Here is a 12,430-nt window from a genome sequence, read left to right as displayed (position 1 = left end):
TGTGGTAGGGACTCTGCACAGCCAGCCAGGTAAAACAGTCTGTCCCTCTGGCCTGAGGCGCTTTGTTAAGGCACAGACTAACCTCTTTCTGCAGCTCAGTTCTCTGCACTGCAGGAGCGTTGCGAGAGGCAGCAGTGTACATGGAGGACTTTGTGTTACAGGCATAGCAGGTGTCAGAATGCCTCTGCAACTTGTGCGGCTGGCAGAAACTCACCTTAATGAAAGAAATTAAGTATTGGCCATCTTTCTTCTCCCACCCTCTTCTAAAATTGAGTCCTTATGTCACAATGCTCGTAATTTCCACATATGGTTCTTGTGAAGCTATCTGTGGCAGCACCTCAGAAAATAGTCTTGGTTTGAAAGCACATGGCACATCTTTCAGAAGTAGGGAGGCGGACAGAATCATAGCCCAAACAGAGAGCTCATCAGATCTGCAAAAGAGAGTGAGAAGAAGCTGGGATAGGTACTTGGGCCGTAACGACTGCTCAGGCACTGGTGCTGCAGCCACAGTCCTGTCCCATATTAAACTGCCAGCTATTGCAGTGACTGAGATGACAGCTCTGTGTTTGAAAGCGGCCTGGTTGGCTTGTCTTGCTGTGTTGGGCTCTTGGCCAGCCCATCAACCGAGCCCTGCTTGTGGAGCATCTCTGCAGGGGTCTCCAAGTTCCTGGTGTCACCTCCCAGAGCAGTGTCCCACAGTGCTGGTGGCTGCATAATGCTTGGGTGTGCTCCCGCTGCGGGAACCTCATAAAACCTGATGCACTCTGCAGCTTGCGGGGCTCCTGCCCTTGGAAACGTACCCGGCTTGCTCAAGAGCCCGGCTTGCTCAAGGTCAAGAGCCTCTTTAGTCAGGGCCTGTGCTTCCTCCTGAAACTTGCTGTGTCCTCCTGGAGTCAGTTTCCAGAGGCAGGACCTGTGGTTTCCTTTGGCGCACAGGAAGCTGGTGCTTTTCTGGAAGCAGCTGCTGAAGCACAGCTTGTGTCGGATTGTGCTTTTCCAGCCCTTTGGGGCCGTCTGAAAAAATGGGAAGTGCTGCCTGTGGAGAGAAAAGATTTGTCCTGGGCTGAAGCCCTTGGAGGCTGTGATAAATAATAGAACACATGGAGGGAAGGAGAGGAGGGTCCTCCCCAAGCCCTGCAGTGGGAGGCTGGCTAGTGCACTCGAAACACAGAATGGAAATCCCAGCTCTGCAGACACAGGTTTGGGTGTTGCCAAGGAGGGGAGGCAGTTTCCTCAGTAGTATCTTGACCTGAGGGCAGAGCTAAGACCCAAACGTGAGTCCTGACTGCCACATCCCTGCTTCCCAGTGGGAGATCAGAGACCCCTGTATCCCTTGCAGTGCCTCTTCCCCTCATTCTGCACTAGGAGCTGGGAGAAGAGCGGGTACCGTGTGAACTGGTAGATCTGCTGTACACTCAGGCTGGCACCCGCACTGTTGCACAGGGCGAGGCTGATGAGAGTGCCGTAATTAAGGGGGGGACGGGGCCAGCCCCACTCAATTTTGGCACTCATCTGCCTGGGGCACTTGCGCTTCATGCTCTGAGGATCGAGGACTGTGGATTTCCGAGGCACGAGCATCATCCTGACTTCAGGACTTTTCAGCATCTCCTGAGGAACTGGGATGCCCACACAGGAAGCAGCTTTATCCTCAGGAAGCTGGGGAGAAGAAGGAAAAGAAGAACATGGACTTATTAGCCCTGGATAGGATGAGGGACAGGGATGAGCTGCTTTGTTCTGGCAGAGAGCTTATAGAAAGCTCATACGCTTTAAATTTCAGCCTCTGTCCCTGCCCTTTGTACTCTGAGCCTGTTTGTCAGGCAGGCTCTGTGCATCGGCTGACCGTGGCTGGAATGGGAGCTGCTGAGCCCACTCGTTGCCCAAGCAGCTCCCTTCTGTGTACCTTTCTAGCCTTACTGGAGGGTGACAGCACATCCTCCTTGGAGCAGTCCAGGTCAGAGCAGGAGTCATCCCAGGATGTGTTCAGAGAGAAGCTTTCTGTGGCACCAGCAGCTGAGGCCACCAGGCTTTGGGATCTGCCTGGGTCTGTTCCAGGGCTCCCAGGGAGGGGACAGACCAGGCTGGGGTTTACCCACATCCACAGATGGGGCTGAGCACCCTGTCCTAAAAGGAGAAGGAGATATGTCACTCTGCTAGTCCTGCCTGAGGCCTGTTTCTAGACCTGCTGTCCAGAGGCAGCCTGGGGAAGCTCTAATGCAATAGAAATCCCAAGGCAAAGGTCCCTGGTTGCCTTCTCATCCCTCTAAACAGTGTTTTCTTTCCTGTTTTGTGTACAGAGTGCATGCCTGCGTGTTCTTGCACCACTGCGGCCAGCCCAAACAACAGTGCTCAGCTCTGAAAGTTTACCTTCTCTTTCCCCTGTGAAGCCTGATGAGTGCAACTCACCCCCTTCACCTTCTTTTTGAGTTTATTTCCCTGAAAGGCTGCATTTGGAGGGCACAGCTGTAATTATATCCATGTCCTTACCTTGCAGAACTTCTTCAGTGCTGGTGAGTTTGAGCTCCTCTGCCATATCCCAGTCCTCAAGGCCATGTTGTAAGTGCAGCCTTTCCCAAAATGACTTGTTGTGGAAGCTCAAGTCCATTTTCTTTGTGTGCCAAAGGTACCTCTGGGCACCGAGGGCAGCAGGACCTGCGAGGGGGCCACAAAGGATCCTGTGAGCTTACAGTGCTCTGGGAGCTGGCTCAGTGTCACACGTGTTTTAAAAAGGGTATCGCACAGGTGGGTGAAGGGCTGGTCTCTGTTTCACACTTCTAAATACTTATTAGAGCCCCTTCTAGGGAGGCAATGCTCCATACTGGCAAAATAAGGGAGCTGATTGAGAGTGGGATAGGTTATACCATACAGGCTGTTTTCTGCCCATTTATTTTGCTAGAGCCTCGATAGATCAGCCACTGCTACACTCACTAGGCTAACATTTCATTTCTGTCTGCCTCTGATGAGAAGATCACAGCCTTACCTACACTCTGCAATGAACTTACCCGGTCCGAGAACATAAATGTCTCTGGAAGCAGGATGGATCTCTTGAGGGATGCACAGAGTGCTTGGGTACCAGGAGCTCCCTCACCCTGCTTGTCTGGGAATAGTGGGTTTTAAGACGGGAAAGTGCTTTAGGTCATCCCAGGCAAAATACCAAGGGGGGACCACAGTTGAGTAAAGGAGCCAGGTTGAGTAGATCCTGGGTGTGCTTTCAGTCTCAGAAACTTTATGTGCACTTTTCTGAATTGCTTTTGTTTCTTCAGTCACATCTTTTGCACAGGGCCCCTGCCTAATCTGTCCTAGGTCTGATGAAGGAAGCAATATAGTTTGTGCTAGTAAAGGGTACTTGTCATACATCCTCATCCTTCTGGCCCACTCACTGTCACTCCTCTGCTTGGGGAGGGGATGTGGGAGGCAGGTGGCACTGGTGGAAACGGAGCAGCTACACACCAAAATCCAAGGCTTGGCTTTGTACCAACAGGCAATTAGATTTCAGACTCTCTACATATGTTGACCGTTTTGCAGGAGGACACAGGTTATGCTGGTAGCGGAGGAGTACAGCAGGGACTTGCTGCCAGTCTGTAGCAGGGAGCTGAACAGAAAGAGGCAGTGTTGGCAATTGCTGGAAAAGACTGTGCCATAACAGTAGTATTGTGATATTGGGAGAATCTCAGCTTAAAAGTGAATTCCCTGACCCTTGTGCTAGAGGTTTGTCTTGGGGTTATTTGGATTATTCCTGTGTAATGAAAGAAAAGGGTGAGATGCTTCTCCCTGCTGCAGGCTCGCTCTGCAGTGCTTTGGGCCAGATGTCCCTGCCCTGTTTGCTGTCACTGTTCTCAGTCTTTGAGTGTTCGCATCTTTTGGGACAGCCTGTTAAAAAATGAGTCAAACACTAAACCAAGCTTTTCTGGACAAAGTAACCTCCTAAGGGCAGAGGGAAATCTGGCACACTTGGGTTTGCCTCCTCAGTAAAAGCAGCTACGATAGTTCGTGCTGCACTGAGGTTTGCTTAGTCCTTGTTAGGCATTCTGTGATTGTCAGGTCAGTATGGCGTGGCTTTTGTGAGATGCAAAAGGCTCTCCTCACACTGCTTTTCCCACCCTCTTGTGACAAAGTTCAGTTGTCTGCAGAGACGCCTGTGTGCTCCCTTCCGGTCAGATGCCTCAGGTGTGAGCAGGACACACTTGCTGGCTTGCTTTCCTCAAAACCCCAGCCCAAACCCTTTCCCCTTCCTGAAACTGGAGCCTGCTGTTTGACTTGGGATTTGTTGCAAACAATCCAGCTACTACAGTTTAATAATTTACCATGTATCACTGGACATGTCACACCACAAAGTTGTTTTCCCCTTTCTGTCTGGAGCTAAACTCTCACACAGTGGTGTATGTATCAGCTGAGGCAGAGTAATTCATTAAGCCTGTGGTTATCTATGTGCACCCTGAATTGATGCCTCACCTACCCACATAACCTTTGGTACTTTGACAGTGAATGCACACAAGGGTGCTGGGCTGGGCACAGCGATGTCCATCATCTTGGAACAGCGTGAGTATTCTGGGGGGACTAAAGAGGTCCTGCGAAAGCTGGATCTTGCACGCAGGTGAAGTATCTTGCCCTGCTTCCTGTTCAGCCAGCATGGCTTTGGAAGAACAAGCGGGCAGCACACTGATGTGAATAAAAGGCAGAAGGATATCTGGGGATGGAACCTGTCCATGGGAAGGACACTGTTCCCTGTGCTGCTCTGCAGGAGCTGCCCTGGCAGAGCTGGAGGGGACAACCAGGGCGTGTGGCTCGGCCACAGGAGGCCATGGGAGCTGGTGGTTTGCACATCGGTTTCACCTGTGGCTGCTCCGGAGTTAGGGGCGGGCTCCCCAGCAAAAGCTCCCGCAGAGCAATAAAGGAGATGAGAAACAGCTCCAGGCAGCAGCTATAAGGTCTTCCTTTCCTCCGTCTTCCCCCAGCTCTCAGTGTCCTCAGAGAAGGCTGTGGCTCTCTGTGGAGCTGGTAAGTAACGCAGGGCATAACGTAATCCAATACAGTGCTCCACCCTGAGGAGCTCTGAGCGGCTGTGCTCACACCCTCCCGAAATGAGATGTGAAAAGAGCCTGCTGAGGCTTCCTGCCTGGGCTGCAGGGATGGAAAGCACTCCCCATGTACTAATGTTTACTTCTCACTGGTAAAGATTTGAGGTTCTGCTGTAGCACGAACAGGTAAAGCAGGGAAAGGAGCCCTGTGGTCTGCAATGCAGCTAGCAAAACTGGAAACAGAGGGGCTGGTTTCCAGCTTAAAGCGTAACAATATTTTAGATCTATGTGGTTGCAAGCACAGACCTTTCCCCTAAGTCCAGGAAAAGGCTAAAAGTCCTCAATTTTGCCTTTGGCTATTCAGTTGCTGAATCCCAATCCCATCAGTTTGTATACTGTAGATCTGGGGTGGAAGCATCATAACCCCTGATCTCTGCTTTCCTAGGGAGGGGGATCTTGATCAGACTGATTGAGTCAACCTGTGGCAAACAAAACCTAAGACTGCTGATTCCTTGTGCCATGCAGAAGCTCATGTTTGTATTCTAAAGCTCTCTCATTTTTGGTCCCCCTTTAGCTTCAGAAGGTGAGACAGAACTTAGAAGAAAACCTGCTGACATGTGCAGAAAGCCAAAGTCACCAGTATCTCTATCTGCATCATGAACAGAGCTGAAAAGGTAGAAAGCTCCCAAGCTGGTGGTGTCTTTGCTCCGGACATCTGGATTCTTCAAAGCCGGCTCTTTTCAGGTGAGCGTTATCTGCACGGAAGCCAACTCATGGGATATTTTTGCTGAAAACCAGTCTCACCTACTCTCACACACCTTGTAACCAGCAGAGCTACAGGATAGCTTTGTCAGGGGCAGGGGCCAGTCTCTTTCCTTGTTGATTCCCATCTTCTGGTGTTTTAGATTAAGACTTGTTTGCAAATCAAGAGAAAAGACATTTCAGATTCCAGGTGTAACTGCGAGTGTGCTTGATTACTTCTTGTAGTGTCTGACTTCTGCACACCCATGTGAGGTGTAGGTAGATGTCTTTCGCCAGGCTGGCTTCATGCGAACATGTTGTCTTCTACAAGCCAGAGAAACTGGATTAGCTCCCTTCTCTGAAAGATGTTGGATGAAAGCTCACTCTCTCCCCTGAAGACAGGGGATGTCTGTGGTTTCACTTCCAATTCAGGACTCTTACTGAAGTCTGACTTGAATGGCTTTTGTATTCCACAGCCCCTGAAAGCTTTGAATGTGCACAGAGGGACATCTGCTTGTCCTTGGTGATATGAGAGTATTGCTGTCGACTTGGCTTTACCCAGCTGATGGTGTTCCTATAGAGGGAAGCTCAGTGGACTTGATGTGGTCTCTGGGCTTGTGGATGCTGGTTGTGCCAGTTAACTGTGGGGGTTGTGTGTATATGTATATTTTCCCCTGTGGTAGAACAGATTAATTGGTACTTTCCCCCATCTTCCTAGCACAGGGTGTACGTTAGGTGCTTGGCTTGTCCTGGCACAGCATCACTCCTTCTGTGTTGGAGTTGCTTCAGTTCTCCATGGCGAAGCAAGTGGTTGATGCTGTGACTGTAATATAGTAAAAGCTGCCAGGATATGCATGGGCTGGGATTAAAAACAGTCTTTTCTGTTACAGAGAGGCAGTGGTGACAATATGGGTGGGCAATGGGAGAGGGAGTGTGAGGCACAGAGAGGTGGTTACTCCAGTGGAGCAGGGGCAGTGTCAGAGTGCCTGGTTAATCCTGCAGATGCCTGGTGTGTCCCTGCTGGTACCGTAGGTAGATGCTGCTATTGTTGTAGCTGTTTGTGGTCTCCTCAGGATGTAAGAGCTCAACAGCTGTACTTGAGCATCGCAGCCTGTTTTATTAGCTGTATTCTAGTCTCTCTGAACAGATACGCTATTTTTTGGTGGGGGAAAGGCAGCTTCTTACCCCCCACATCCTCCGAGCCTGTGAAGTTGCAGTTAAAGAGCTGAACTCAGGTCTCTGCCCCTCCTCCCTGATTTTAAAAACCACTTCAAAGGTGAGTTGGCGGACGATTGAAGCGACCGGTTCTGCCAGGCTCACCTTTCGTGCCGCTCCCCCACAGAACAAAGCACAGCGCTTCCCTTTGATTTCCCACTTTGAAAGCCAGAGGGGACAGAGGCTGAAACACTCGGCAACGTTTTTGGAGACTGCTCCTGTACCTTCCTGAAGTGCTGGAGGGATCAGGACAGGGCTCCAGGGAGGAGACCTTGCTCGCAGCTCTATTAGCTGTTGGCAAAGGTGGGCTGATGGGATGTTTCATCCCCCTGGCTGTCATGGTCAGTTTGGAGGGTGAGGTCATGCATGCAGCAAGGGCAGAAAGTTGCTGCAGAGCACCTTGGAGTCAGTGGCTTGGACTGATGCCCACGGGGGTCTCAGAGGCCAGCCTGGCTGCCCACCGCTGGGCAGTGCCACCTCCCACTCCACTGCCACCTGAAGGAGGGCTCTGCCCTGTTCTCCATTCTGTGTGCTTTGTGCCAAGAAGAGGTGGCACACGTCAGAGCTGGTGCGGAGCGCGTGCTGCCGGCCTCTCCGGTGGGAAGACGAAAATTAGTGAGTAGTGTCCTGCAGCCAGTGCCCAAGACCCGGTCTCCTCGCTGTCACTGCTTCTTGTTGCAAGCACCAGGGCAGGATGGAAGACAGGGTACGAGAGCAGGGCTTGTCTTTGTGATGTGAGTTTCCAGACCTCCTTCTGTGCCATCATGGCTGAGGATGTTTGCAAAGCTTTAACACGTAAGACTGTCATATGCAAGCAGGCAAATGACACCTCACAGGCTATCCCTGCAGCATGTAAAGGTGTTGAAAACCACCTAATACTGAATCAACAACCCCACCTCAGTGTGCGGAGCTCTCTTATCAAAGTGCCAACTGAGCTTGTCTCCACTCAGCTCATGAGGTGCCAGGACTGTGGCTTGCAGCAGTGCAGCTGCATGGCCAGCACCTGCAGTGTGTAGTGGGAAGGTCATGGCTGTGATGTCAGGAACAGTGGGATGCTGACTTGATGCAGGAAGCAGCAGTAATAAAGCAGTAGGAATTGGTCATGTTGAAGGAAGTACCAGATAACAAATGGGATAAGGTTTATAAATCTGATCTCTGTAATTCTGGTGAGACTTCTTGTGTTTTATGGCAGGCGTCACTTTTGTACATGTTGCACAGCTGCAGAAGGGAGAGGAACCTCCTGCTGCTGCTGGTTCACAGCCAGGCTGGATGCCTGTACATGGCTTCTTAGGGGACAGGGCTGAAAACCTAAATACATCCGTGTGTGTGTGTTCAGTCCTCAGCCCTGGGTGCAAGAATTGCTGATGCTGGAATCACATTCGTCTGCTTATAGCAACCCATGTATGAGGGCATGTGCCTTTGCATAAGACCACTCTGTGGTTCAGCCTCTCTCATCCTGCTGGTGGAGGATCATTGAGATGAGGAGGACCAAGTTGTGGAATATTTAGTCTAAGAAACCAAACCTTTTCATTTTACTGTGGGTGAAACAGGGATGTTGTATCTTTAAGGCACCCCCTCCTCATTCCCCAAATACCTCAAGGCCTCGGAGTGATTCTGGAGGAGAGGATCAGTGCAGGAGTTTAAGGCATCCTTCCCTGCCCTGCTGCACTGCTCACTTACTGCTCCGAAGGCTGTGCTTTGCCGTTGCCATGGAAACCATTAGTTGCTAAGCAACGGGAGCATCATCTGCGCTGAGTCCTCGCATCTAATTATCCCATCACTGGGGCGGGGGGGGGGGGGATTAACTCTTCTACCGTGACAGATCCATTGACAACAATCTAGTCACATTTAAAGAGACATCATCTCATTTCTGCCACGCTCGACCATGCTCCTGCTCATGCAGCTACTTGGTTTTCTTGCATCGTTGGTCTATTGGAAGGCATGTGGGTTTCTGCGAGCAGCAGAGATGTCCTCTGTGCTCGTGGTGTGCTTGCTGCCCATGCACAGAGTTCTACTGGGAGCTCTTGCTGTCCAAGTTACAGGTGGTGCCTGTAGCTCCACGTTTGGATCGTGCAGTCCTTGATTCGAGGACTCTGGGCCCTGCTTTAAGTTCTTCATGTATCTCCTTTGTGTTGCAATTGCTTCAACTCTGCCCTTATGTTACTGTCTCTCTCCCAAGAGCCTGATGTCATATCTACTCTGTGAAACAGTGATAATTCTTCAGAACTCCACCATGGGAGAGGTGGCCAGCTCCCTGTCTTCAGTCTGTCTGCAGGCTAAAGAAAATACTGTGTAGCTCCATGCTCAGTGTCACCAGTGCTGTGGGGAGGGCTGGGGACTGTCTTTGGGGAGCACTGGAAGTCTGAGGTGTGAAGTAAGCACTAAGGAAAATCTCACTCCTGGACCTCTATGAGTGGACAAAGCCGCCCCCTGACTGGTGAATTCTGCACATTCAGATAAAATAGTAGATCTGAGAGCTGATTTTGATCTTGAGTTTGTAAATCCAAGGTCAAGTTCTGCAGTTGTCTCCCTGCTGTGAAAGATTGCATCTGAATGAGGTTGCCAGACTTGTGAGGACAGTGGCAGCAGTTTGTTGCCTTTAGACCTGAGCTTCTTGAAAGCCTGACTGCACCAAGGTCCATGCTTGAGTAAACGATACTGGCACCTCACCTGCTCCTGGCTGGCTGGATAGGGAGGAATTCCTCAGTTTTCACCTTCTCCCAGGAAACGGATGCTTTGTGATTTACTGAGGTGATTTCCAGGTGGTGGATCCATGTGAATGGGGAGGTTGGTTGGAAAGTTTTCCTTTTTTTTTTTTTTTTTTTACTGCATAGGTCTGTGAACCAGCTGCTACTGCACAGCTTCCTACCAGAGTTCGCTGCACCTTTGATGGGTAGTGAGATAGAGCTGGTTCAGGAGGGTGGTGCATCCTGACCTTTGAAAGCAAGAGAATTCCTAATACCTCCCCGAATTGCCTTTGTTGCTCTGTTCAGCCTTGAATTGCGTGGTCTTCCAGTGCAGCCAAAGCCTGCAGGCACAATGCAGCCATGGCAATATGTTGTGCCAACCTGTTAGCAGTGCTTCCACCTCTCTCCATTGGCACAGGACCGAGGCATGTGGCTCTCCAAGGAATGAGTGATTGGGGCTAGATGTGGGATGGAGTAGCTTGGGAAGATGGAGCAGGTGCCCCCACCTTGCTCTCCAGGTAGATGAATGATGATGATGATGATTATTAGAGCTCTTGTAATGATCTTGGGGAGGGGCAAGTGGAGGAGAGAGACATATTTTGTCATGAAAACGGGAAATGTAATTAAAGGCCACATGTTAATTAGGAGCTGGAGGGGAGAAATAGATGGATTTCTGCCTGAAGTCTCATTGGCATTGGCAGTTGGGCACTTTGCATAACGTTAATAGGCAAGGAGGAAAAGCAGGGAAGATGGAAGTATTGTGTAGCAGCTCCTGCGGCTTGGAGCGGAAAGTGGCTGTACTGTACTGTACTGTACTGTTACTTGTTACTGTAAAGGAGAAGTTTTGTTCTCAGTTGGGAAACTGGAAAGAGGAACGGTATCCACAACCTGTTGCATTCGGTTCTTTGGGGTAAATTGACTGTGTTGAGTCACAGAGAGATGGTCCAGGCCTCATGACCCACGTGTGTTTCTCCGTGGCCTGCCTGGCTGCCTCCCTGTTCCCTGCATGGGGATTTTCAGTCCCTAGAGTGTCAGACCAGTGCACTCCATCGTCTTAAAAGAAGCAGACGTGACAGGGGGCAGGATTCAAGGAGATGACAGCTCTACTGCTCTGACAGGCTGGTGGATGCTGGGGCAGTTGCAATGGGAGGATCTCCTAGGTTTGGATCTTGGACTCTTTTGCTGTATAAGACAGATGCATGGAAAAGCATTGGGAAATATGTGCCCTGATTGTAGTGGGTATTAATGTATTTAAGATGGGAATCCTGCTCTCCTTCAGCTGTGCCGGTGCCCCATTACCATGGCTCTGGAGAAAAGGAGCCGAAGCACTGTATGGGAGCCGGGCTGGGAATAAATAGAGGGGGGTGAGTGCAGGGCAGTTGGATGTACCTGCTCACATGAGGGTACTGCAGAGGGTGGTGGTGGTGGTCTGTGTGTGCATGATGCTGTCTGGGGGAGCAAGGGACGACTGCTTCTTTGCCAAAGTGAGAAGGCTGTCTGCATGCAGATATTAAGGGGGCTGTCCACAGTGTAGTTTGCTGTGTGCTGGGGGCTCACGGGGATCAGGGAAAGCAAATGTGCAAAGCCTCTGGCTCACAGGCAAGGTCCCAGAGTCAGGAAGGAGTAATGTAGAAGCTGCAGGAGCCATGTGCTGCATGTTAATGAGGCAGGCAGTGCAACAGAAGTGCTGTAGCTTGGCTCTGCTGCCCGTGTGGCTTCTCCCTTTGCATGTGTGGCTTCTTGGAGGAGCAGAGCGTGGCATGGGGCAGAGCCAGGGCAGGACTCAAGGAAGGCCATCGCTGCGCTCATTCCTGCAGCACAGCGAATGGGGTTTTAGAAGGTGTTCAGTGTCTGTGATGAACCCTGTCCTGAAGCAGCACATGTAATAGCAGGCACGCAGCAGCTGGGACAAAGAAGGCATTAAAATGAGGGAGGGAACTAGGGAAGGTGATAAAAAGTCACTGCCTAAGTGGGAATTTGGCCATGGAGCAGGCAGCGTTCCAGAAAATGTGAGGGATTTGTAGCAGCTTGTTTGGAACACAGTGCGTGAGGTTCCTCCTGCATGGCCGGCTGGAGCGTTTGCTCCCTCACCTGGAAGTGGAACTAGGGAATGCCTTGCTCAGTCTGCTGGGTTATAGCACATCCCTGCTCTTCTGCTTCACTCGTGCACTCTTTTGCCTTTCTTTTCATTTCCTTCTGGCATCTTGAGGCCTAAAGTGTTTCCAAGAAGAACTGACATTAGGAGAGCAGCAGCTGAGGAAGCTTGCCAAATGCTCTACATCGGTTGACAGCTCCTCTCAAAACCAGATGGTTACTAATTAAAGGGAGTCAAGTGAAGAGGCTGCATTGGCCTTCCTATTTTCTTTTTTGTTGGCTTTCTTTTCACTTCCTCTGAGGGAAAGATTTCGTGACCTTGGAGGAAGATCATCTTCCTCTGTTTGCAGGGATGGCCTCTTCCAGTGCTCGTAGTTTGTGGTGATCCTAGTGCTATCTCCTGGGCGCAGGCTCCTTCTGAAGCAGCAGGCTCTTTGCTCTGGCCCAAAGTAGCTGCCATGGCAGGTAGGACAGAAATGTGGTTGTAAAAAGAAAATGCGAAAGGGGAGAGGAGTTTGGAGCCCTTCTCCACATCTTCTGCCCAACCTTTCCTCAAAGCCTTACATTGTCAGTAGAGATGATCGTGACATTGTCGTGCCACCCTTTCACCGAGTCTTGCCTGCCTTGGGGGTCTTCTCTGTGTTCCTCAGCCTGCTGCACCTTTTGCACAGAGGGGTA

Source organism: Melopsittacus undulatus, chromosome 15 (assembly GCF_012275295.1).
Source record: "Melopsittacus undulatus isolate bMelUnd1 chromosome 15, bMelUnd1.mat.Z, whole genome shotgun sequence".
NCBI classification, from domain to species: Eukaryota; Metazoa; Chordata; class Aves; order Psittaciformes; family Psittaculidae; genus Melopsittacus; species Melopsittacus undulatus.
This window is presented reverse-complemented; position numbering follows the sequence as displayed.